Source organism: Protopterus annectens, chromosome 6.part0 (genome assembly GCF_019279795.1).
Source record: "Protopterus annectens isolate FY-2018-M chromosome 6.part0, PAN1.0, whole genome shotgun sequence".
Taxonomy (NCBI): domain Eukaryota; kingdom Metazoa; phylum Chordata; order Ceratodontiformes; family Protopteridae; genus Protopterus; species Protopterus annectens.
This window is the reverse complement of record NC_056737.1, coordinates 1760613533-1760625145: the sequence shown is the minus strand read 5'-3', so window position 1 is coordinate 1760625145 and position 11613 is coordinate 1760613533.

Below are 11613 nucleotides of genomic sequence, written 5' to 3'. Positions count from 1 at the left end.
GGTTGTCCTAACTACTGTGGAGATATGATTGTCAAAGTGGAGATCACTATCTACCTTAGTCCCCAGATACCCCATTACCTTATCCATATTAAAGTGGCTGCCACTTATGTGTTAATATGTGGATGCCAATTCCACAATGGAATGACCATGCAGTTAGTGGCACTTGGCTGGAGACCATGACGTTGACACCCTGTGACATTCTCTGTGAGGCCCCTTGAGGGATGTCTGTGTCAGCTGGACTAACAATCATGGCTGTCAGTTCGCAGTCATTGCCAAACATTGTCTGCTGTAGTCCACCTGTGTTTGCCTGTACCTCTGAGATGTATATGCCAAACAGAAGGGCTCCCAGGACTGAGTCCTGTGGGACACCAGTCATGACTGGTCAAGAGTTGGATCTGGAGACCACTAGTTGTACCATGTGGGTTCTGTGTGTAATCCCGTTGGCAACCCAACCTGTGAGGTATGGGTGTATGTACAGGCTGGTGTGTTTATCCATAATACCTGAGAGGGACATGGTGTCAAAAGCCTTGGCAAGGTCCAGATAGTATGTGTGAACCACATCCCCATCATCTAACATCTTGGTGATTGTATGTAAAATGTCAAACAGGTTCAATAGGCATGAACTGCACTCAACCAAGCTGACCTGGGTTGGGTCACGTGTTCGGAGGTTACCAATGTCTTTGTTAATGAGTGCCATGAGGATGCAAACCATACCATTGCAGGCCAGGCTAGTCAGGCTTATGGGGTGGTAGTTACCATGGTCTGTTGTGATTCCACCTTGATGGAGTGGAATAACTGTTGCCATGCACCATTGCATGGGCATGTAGCCTGTGGAGAGGCTGAGGTAGAAATGCTTAACTAGATGGGGGTCAGGTTGTCTAGTATAGTTTGCAAGATGCAGTCTGGGACAACATCTACCTCCATTGATGCTGTGTTCTGCTGTTAGAAAGGGCCATTTCCACCTGTGTGTCTCTGATGTGTGGGATACTGTACCTTTCGGGTAGTGTTGTGGGCTCTTTAGAGGGTGAAGTATGCACTGAATATATCTGCAAAGATGTTGGCGATATCTGTAGGGTCAGCATATTTTGTGCTATATTTCACCGGCACAGGTCAAATCTGTGTGTCACCACGTAGATCCTTGACATAGCCAAAGAAGGCTTTGTGGTTATCTTCGAATCATTGCGTATTCTCCTGCTGATGTTAGCCTTGGATGATGTCATGAGGGACCTACATATCATACTAATAGTGGTCATGGATGTCTGCCCTTCGTGGGATTTGCTGTTTGTCTGGAACACTCTCCTACTTCTGTAGTGTAGCCTGTTTATTGCAGAGGTCCACCAGACAGGTGTCCTTGTCTAGAAGGAGTGAGTCTTGGTTTACCAGTGATGGCACAATCCATACATCCATGTAGGTGCTTATAGACTGCATTTGTAAATCTGTATGTATTTTGAACAGTGTTTCCCTTTAGGATGGGGGCTGTGAAACCCCCCACCCCTGTCACAAGTAGTGTAAATTTAGCTGTAGGAAAGTTATACACTGTGATATCCATGGCTGCGGGAGATGCTTGGGTGTGGAGTCAGTGAATAGTTCATGGCCAGATCTAACCAGTGACCGGTTAACCTCTGCTGTGGTGCACCTGTTGCCCATGTTGGTGATGACCACTTCTAGTAGTTTTCACCCCACATTAGGGAGGTTACCACCTGATACAGGGCATATGAGTTGATAAATTCCAGAAAGCGCTGGGCCTGGAAGTGAGTACCGGAGTAAGCTTCCCAGTTAATGGTATGGTAGTTGACATCGACCAATGCCAGGGTGTGCGTTAGGACTGTCGTGTTCTCCACTGTCTTCAGGTAGGTGGAGTGGTGGTCCTGGGTCATGGAGGGTGATCCGTAGCAGGCCACAGTTTACATTGCAGTTGTGGCTGATGTTAGCTGCACATGGATGATCTCAGAGGTATCATGCTGCCCCACTAACCTGGAGGTGTAGGTATCCCTGATGAATATGGATACAGCCCCTCCATGTCTGTCAGTCCATGTTCTGTGGTTGAAATGTATAGTATGGCTTGCAGTCTGGTAGTGCTGGTGTGCTCTCAGAAGCCTTAAGACAGATCTCAGTTACTGCACAGATGTTGATGTTGTCCATCCTGAGGAGTGCTGTGAGTGCAAGCATGTTGTGATCACAACCCCTGGTTTTGAGTAGCATAACCCTCATTGAATCTGCTACTGTGCTGTTTATGTAGATATATATTTTACATATATATATATATTATATATATATATTTTACATATATATATATATATATATAGATATATATTACATAAAACTATATATATATATATATATATATATATATATATATATATATACACACACACACACACTACATAGACATGTCTGTACAGGCATCGCTGTCAACCTGAGTTAGGACCATAGCAGTCCACATCCCAAACAATATGACTACATATGAGAGAATCATACATTTTAAATATGTCTTGGTCACAGCATCTACACCTGCAAGGCAATTAGACAGTCAAGTTTTTTTGCAAATTACTACTTCTGTATTCCAAAGATCAGACTCCAGTACTGATGTTGCGGAAGCTTTAAGCTTTTGACAGCTGATACGATTAGTACTAAAGAAGGTGTTAATAGAAAGAACACCATTAATTAAAGGTCTCCTGCAGCTATGAAACCAGCTCCCCACCCTGGACTTATGTCTCACTATCCAGTTTATATGTCTGTGAAACCTATTCGGACACAACAATAATGCCCTATGTGATACTGTTCATGAAGGCTATGTAACTGTGTTTAATCCTATGAAGGTCTCACAGAAGTGTCAAGTTGATTTCAAGAGTAGTGAACCTAAAGTTGGTAGCGGTACCCCACATTAATGCAGCTTAGCTTACTCAAATAGGAGTGAATATCAATAGGAAGAAAACTGACAAGTGAATGTTCAAAGTTAAGGTAGTAACCCCAGCATTCATTTCTGTTATCTCACTGGTATTCACTTCCAATCTCCATAAAGGCACGGGTTTTATCCATGTCATAGGTAACTCAAGCTTGCATGTATTAGGAAAAATTGGTATGATATACTTGTAACTTAAAGCCTCCTATATAAACCCATTTCAATGGAGTACTATCAACCTAAAGAAAATTTAAACTAATTCAGACAGTAATTTTTTCCTGAATTATTTCCATATACAGTGCCCTGACAAAAAACAGATACCACTACAAACTTACATAACGTAGCTTAACTTGATAACCTAGCTAATGTACATAACCAAACCTTAACTGTAACTCTTAAGACTAGCTTATCTAGCTAAATAACTGCCTAAAGCATTGAACTGTACAACTCCCCATGAACTCACCTAACGTCTGAACTATCCACATAACTCATCTGAGCCTGTAACTGTCACATGAACTGTATCACCATTAACCAATGCTTTCCCTTGAAATGATTCGTTGTGGAATTTCACATTATGTATAATATGTACAGTACAATTGAAGTATTAGTTGTAAATCAGACGCTGCACATTCAAGTCCATTGTATTAGGCAGTTACAAAATAGAAAATAACAAAAGAGTATTATACTAGTCATATAACTCCATTTATAGAAGTGTAATGTATAACATGTCAGGTATGTCTGTACATGTCAGTACACAGTCCACGTAAAATACAGTGATATATAATGCATATATGAAATATAGCCTAGGTTCAAGGTTCATTAGGTTATATAGTATCTGTACTTTATAAGTAGAAATATGTTAGCTCAACACCCTTATATAAAAATATGTGCCTAGTTTGAGTGACAACTTGTAATGACACAGAGATGATCCTGGTAACTGATGTCACCATCCATGCAGGCTATGTTTTAACAATGTCAGGATGCCATTCCTGGACGATTACCACTAGATAGGGTAGTTCTGATGATAAACATCCTCAGCACTATTTATAGTGGTGTTTAATGTGCTAATGCAATCATGTTTGCAGTGGATTGGTTTCTTAGGGTGAGCATGTCCATAATGTTGACATGGCAGTTGTGTACTGACCTGGCAGGGTATGCAACTGATAATGGGTTTACTTAATCTGGCAGCTATAATTGTCCATCTTTGGTGAGAACTTGGGTTCTCAATCTGATGCTGAGATACACCTTAATGGGGCATTGTACTACATTGGTCTATATACAAACAGGGAACAGCCTCACTAGATACTATGTAACCTCATGATCAGTGCATATGTAAACTTTCAACACTGTTACATATGTGTATGTACAAAGTAATAGCCATGTAATGTCACACCATACATATATACCTATTCTGTGCTTAGTGATTCCACCTATATGGTACTGTGGGGTTACTGTTCATTCAACACCAAGGGCTTATATAATTTTAGGCTAACTATAGGCTGGTTGGATCAGTATTTCTGAGTCACTTCTGAAGTATATGTATGATTTCCATATGGCTTGCCATATTAGCAGTGCTGCAAACTTTGTAGCACAGAAGCCTCCATGTAGCCTGAATTGGAGTATCCACATAGGCAAACCTGCTTGACAACTGTATTGAGTAACGTTACATATCTAACCTTTCCCTAGCCAGTTGCCATCTTGTGTATGGTAAAATTGGGTGTTACACTATGGGTAATGTCAACCTGCAGTCAAGGTAGCCTGTCGGATGTCCACATAAGTGACCTGGATGTACTGTCATTGAGTATGTCAACAAGTTCAAAAGGATCTTCCCTGACAAAGCAGAACTGTGGGTCCAATGTATAAGTACAACTTTGTTATGTAGCTCCATTAACCTCTCTAGCTTTCAATAACTTATTAATGTAATTACCATGAGGTCAAGCATTTGTAACCACATTGAGTTCCACCCTTGGCAGATCTTATGTAAGTGAGATTAATACAGCTCTAGGGTTTAATGTCATATTCTAGAACACATAGACATCGTACCATGATCTAGATGTTTTAGTGTTAGAAGACAGCTACTGATTATGAGATGTCAGATAAACTGCAAGTGTTAGTTATTCTTAGCAAATAAGCATGCAGAATTACACACACCTTACGCAGTATGTAAGTGGGTTATATTTTATACATGATAATATAGCATATCTGGATTTCCACCCATGGTCTAACATAGTGAAAGGCTTATATTTAACCTTGATATACCATGGCAAATTTATATACTCTAAAATGGCTTATATATTTTATAGTGCTATATTTATATATAATAATATCAACTTCCTTATGGATTGTATCATATCATGTAATAGATATATACTCACTACATGTATGTAAAGTATTTACCATGTGGTCATGCAGACTGAGTATACATGTGGACATAGAGTACACATGTTACCAATTTAGGATATGCCTAGATATATATGAGTATATCAATAAACTATTATATATAGTTATGATATAGTATATAACATACTGCAATACTTGAAGATACACACACTGAGAGAAGATACTTAGAGACAGTTCATATATGCAGATCTTTACATATGGTGGATGTGATTCCATAGATTAGTTTAACAGTCTCACCATGCAGGATAATGTGAAGCATTTTTCATGTTTAATGACACACTGCAATCAGTATATTTCTCACTAAAGTGATAGTGTTCCATGATTGAATATAACCCAGGACACTGTATAAGAGTTGATAATGTTCCATCATATGTATATGAATCACCCAATATATGTATATGAATACATTTATACTCATGTTCAAATGTGGTTCTATAATGCCTAATGCTATTCAATATGTACATCTATTGCTATATTAGACCTATGGTTTCCAAGTAGCTTACATACCTGGAGCAGATCCAGATATGGTACATGCCTATGTGTATGCTAGTCCGTTATTCACCAATTGAACACTGAATGTAAAGTATATGCCTAATATCCGTCTCTCAGAGCCTTGAACAGGTTTCATTACAGCAAACGATGTCCCAATACTGAGAATGTCATTGAGATATGATACACAGTACAGTTCCATTTTGAACTATGTAGTAATTGATGCTTGCCTAAAAGGACACTAGGACCCCTACAGTAATCATGCATGCTATAGCACTTAACTAGTGCTTTAAATGAATCCAGGCCAGACAAACATATCCACTTGATATGTATCACAGACATTAACCCAATTGTTAAAGTAGATCATTGTTCAATATGTGGATACATTCAAGAGGTATGCTCATTACCAACTCTAGGCTATATAATCAAATATTATTTCATTTCATAAGTAGTCAGATAAATTCCAAGCAACAATTCCACACTGTCTTCCTCATAAGTATGGCAAAGGGACAATGCCCAAGTGGAGTACTCAATTATACTACACTGTAGCCATGGTATTGGCTAAGGCAGTAGCAGCGCAGCTGATGTGCATTTAATTAGCTACTTAGGAACACCAATTGGTTATCGGCATAGAACATGTTACTGATCTGTAACTATAAAAGGTTGCCTTGTCGGGTCTATATTAGAACACCGAACTTTCAAAATGTTGAGTGAACTAATATCAAACCCTACTAATCGAAAATTTAAAACATCAAACATACAGAACAGATAATTTTTTCCTAGGGAAAAAATTAACTGTTCCAAAACACATACACACAACACAAGCACACCAAACAAACAGCAATCCACATACATACACATAAACTCTTACACCTAACCCTACACTAAACTATACATACACCACTAGCTACCCACTTACCTTAACCCAAACCTTAACTCTAAGGTCTGTTACTATCGCACAGTCACCTCACCTGCGCCTTAACCCTAACTTACCTACCCCGACATAACCCTCACGTCCACACAATCACACATTTACCTGACCTGCGCCCTAACCCTAACTCACCTAACCCGCCCTAACCCTCACATCCACACAATCGCACACTTACCTGAACCCGACCCGCAACTTTCCACCACAGAGCTGAAAATATCAAAGCAACAGAAAAAGACAAACAAATTCTTTCCCTAGGAAAAAAATAGATTTTCTGTTTCTTCGATATTTTCAGCATTCGCTGAAAATGGGTCGATATTAGAACAGTCAAAATTTTGAAAGTTTGGTGTTTTAATATAGACCCGCCTTGTCACACATTCAATCCATCTGTATCTACATGTAGGACAGTACAAAACACTGAAAGATGAACCGAAAACGTGTATTATACTAGTCAATAACACCTCCATTTACTAAGAAGGTATGTATAACATGTAGTATGTCTGTGTATGTAGTACCTGTACTGTAAGAATTACAGTGTAATCAATGCATATAGTGGAAATAGCCATCTTGTAGTGATGTATTGTTGAGCAGTAGTAATGCTTGTAGTATTCTATGTGTGTACTGCTGTAGGTCTCACAGCAAACTCTGCATACACCACAAGGGATGATATGGGCTTGGAACCCACCAATTCGCTTCCAGCCACTGTCAGTCTCAAGATTGGTCCAACAAGTATGTGTTATAACAGGGAATAGTATATGTTGATATATTGTAACAGTCGACATATGTATGGGTGTATAAGTAAGTTGAACATGTTAAATGTGGGCTTACCATGCAAATATGGTGCACATTGTGGGATATTGTGCCAATAACTGTGTAATGTACAGTATTTTAGGCAGATCTGCATTCTATTCTACATAGCAGTTCTGTTATGTTATGCAAACAGTAGTTATGTCTATTGGCAATTACAATACTCAATAACAGGATACATATCATTTGTATTCATCTGACAGTTTAGCAGCATGATAGCAAAGATAATTGGAAGAGCCAGGTAACTATCCATGCACATCACACATGTAATATCCAACTCTCTAGTATCATTAGCAAGCAATAACAGCTGTGCATGTAAACATGTTATGCAAATGTGTAGTGACCCTGGTTACAGGGCTGGACCTCTCTAGTATCGTTTGCAAGTAATAACAGCTGCGCATATGTACATGTTATGCAAATGTGTAGTGACCCTTGTTACAGCGCTGGACCTCTCTAGTATTGTTTGCAAGCAATAACAGCTGTGCATGCGTACATGTTATCCAAATGTGTAGTGACCCTTGTTACAGGGCTGGACCTCTCTAGTATCATTTTCAAGCAATAACAGCTGTGCATGTGTACATTTTATGCAAATGTGTAGTGACCCTGTTACAGGGCTGGACATCTCTAGTATCGTTTGCAAGCAATAACAGTTGTGCATGTGTACATGTTATGCAAATGTGTAGTGACCCTTATTACAGGGCTGGACCTCTCTAGTATCATTTTCAAGCAATAACAGCTGTGCATGTGTACATTTTATGCAAATGTGTAGTGACCCTGTTACAGGGCTAAACCTCTCTAGTATCGTTTGCAAGCAATAACAGCTGTGCATGTGTACATGTTATGCAAATGTGTAGTGACCTTTGTTACAGGGCTGGACCTCTCTAGTATCATTTGCAAGCAATAACAGCTGTGCATGTGTACAAGTTATGCAAATGTGTAGTGACCCTTATTACAGGGCTGGACCTCTCTAGTATCATTTTCAAGCAATAACAGCTGTGCATGTGTACATTTTATGCAAATGTGTAGTAACCCTTGTTACAGGGCTGGACCTCTCTAGTATCGTTTGCAAGCAATAACAGCTGTGCATGTGTACATATTATGCAAATGTGTAGTGACCCTTGTTACAGGGCTGGACCAAATGGCTATGTGCACACCTACATAGAGTGGATATTGAGAGTAGAGACACACTGGTTGAACTACCAGGTTTGTGTAGCCTAACCTCTCATTGCCAACCTAACAGCCACTTGCACATACTGTATGTAAGGTAGTAGACAGCACTGGTAATGAAACAGGTTGCATATCATCTTTAACTCCAATGTAACATCTGCAGTAGGAGTGTAAGATGTAGGAGACAGCTGCCCATGTGTAATAGCTGCTTCATAGGTGATGGCTCACTTTATCAGATTATATCCTGATCATGTTGATAGTGGCATCAGAGTCTATTGATACATGACTCTGTTTGGAGAGTGGGTGTCTGTGCCCAACAGAGCTCATGGTCCTGGTGGATATGTGAGTATATACCCAGAGAAGGAAAGAGACCTGTATACACTTGCATCATCTGTAATCAACTAACAGGATCTGATGTGCTCCTCAGAGGAGGATTGCTGCTAAAGGTAGCTGCAATGTTTCCATAATAGCCAGTGTTGTCACATCCATAACACAAATATTTACCTGTGAGCATCACTGTCTAAAACATCTTCTTAAGCAATATGTAAACTAAATACAGTACTTGGTACTTGTAGTACTGAATGCTCATACAGGCATGTCCACTAGTCAGCTACTGGTGTTTACTAATGTCAGCTTTGTTTATGTGGCCATCCTGGGGGAATGTAATCTCTATGCCATATACACTGCCAAACCTACCTAACACCACGCCCCATACATTGTTTGGGATGCAGCTACAGGGGTAAGCTGGAAGGCAGCCCAGTCTACAGCCATGACTGGACTGGACAGTCATGAGGTGTAGGTTAACACATGCAGCTCATCAACACAACCAACACATACCCTTACCAGAACACAGTAAGGACACCCACACACACACTACCAGAAATCACACACATTCACAGAAGCTTCTAAGTATTAGGCCAAACAAGTGACCCCCCCCCCAAGCAGGAAGAGACAGACACTGAAATACACAAACTGTATGACATAGTTTTCATAATTGTGCCACACCTCAGAACACGTGACTGGAAACATGCCCAACAGTATTCATTTGTGAATGCAATCTCTAGCACTATGTTACACACCAACCTATACGAGGGCATACATACTGTCAGCTGCCTGTCTGCCATGATTAGCCACATACCCATACACTCAGACCACCTTTTGAACTATACACATGGCTCTGGCATATTCCATGTTGTTGTGCAGGACCTGTGATGCAGTAGCTTGAACTGCATGGAAACACGTGTAGGAACTGTCAGGTCTTGTAGCCCATGCATGTATGTCCCAAGGCCTGGGTAGCATTCTGCCATTGGTCAGAATGATACTGCAATACAGGGACAAAATCATTGTATTCCACAATTGTCTAGTGTAGTGGTGCAAGTCAAAGGGTATCCAGTATCTGTCTGCCTGTGATAACATGGTTGACAGACCATTATGCTTTGCCAGACAGGGCCTGCACCTGTCACTCCTGGGAATCTGGATACTGCCTAGGGCTCATGCTTCCCCTATAGTGCCTTCATCATGCATACTTCAAGTGAAGGTCCACTGGTGTTACAGGGACAACCAAGCAATAAACTGCGGATCTCACTACACAATGATGCATGTCAAAAACTCTATACGGACACACATATGTCAATCCCTAACATGGAGAACATACCTGTGCAGTGGCTGAGAAATGTTTCAACACTCCGGAGAGCACACCTGCATGACCATGTTATAACACATACCTCACCTCTTGCCCATTATCCTTTATTGGAACACATGGGCCGCAGGTGTGTCCATATTCCTGAAGGATATGTACACCTCCACGCAAGTTGCACTTGCATAACTTCAGATGCATCATGCTGAGCAACTACCTTTGTGCCAAAGTGGAATTCAAATTGCACCTTGAGACAGATCACCCACCAGGCTGCGGATTTCCCAACTGTCATAATGTGCTGTAATGGGGAAGATTAGTTCTGAGACAGAACCATAATAATGGCTTCTCTCAACTATTCCATTATTAACTGGGAAGACTCCTCATGTACCAACACCTGCACTCAATGCATGTTGGATTCCATCGACCCCACTGGCCTGGATCACAGTAGTCACACAAATAAGGCTAACAGTATGCTACACATAGTTAGTCCCCAATGCCAATGTTATGTTTCCTAAGAGCAGAGTGGTGACTGTCATGGCACCCATGCAGATGGACAATGCATGTGCAAATGCTGAATCCTACACAAATGAACCTTATGCAGTCACATATGTGCAGTGATTGTGCCATTGAAACAGTACCAGGATTCAACCCAACACAAACAAGAAGGCAAACTGGTGGTACCATGCTTTAAACTGTACCATAGAAAGTAGTAACTGTTGCAAGAGTGAACACACATGAGTGTAGGTGATCCCTGGTCAGCCTCAGTAAAATGCAGATACACCATATAAAACCACACAAAGCTACTGTGAAACTAATCAGCCACATATTATGAGGCCAAGCACAGAGCATTCTATAGCTGTGTCATTAATCGTAATGGCAATGATAAGACCTGCCGTGCTGCACAGCACTATGGCATGGGAAGTACTGCACCTACAGGAAATAGCACCCGTTCATTGAGATAGGGTCTTGGTGAACCTAAACCCACTCCCACCTCCCCGACAGGTTCACTTAGTAATATATTCATGTACACTACAGGGCTCCTGTAATAACGACTATGCAGGCACAAGCTGCACTCTCTAAAGCCATGCATACAGCTTTCATGGGACCTGTCAACATCCCAGGGTGTATCCTAAACAAATGCAAGAACATTCAGCTATTCACATACACATCATGTTCAATCATAGCTCCATGCCAGGTTGTGTACACACTGAATGGTGCACAGCAACAGTTATCACACCCACAAAGGGGGAGACACTATTGATAATGAGAAATAGTGCACAACTA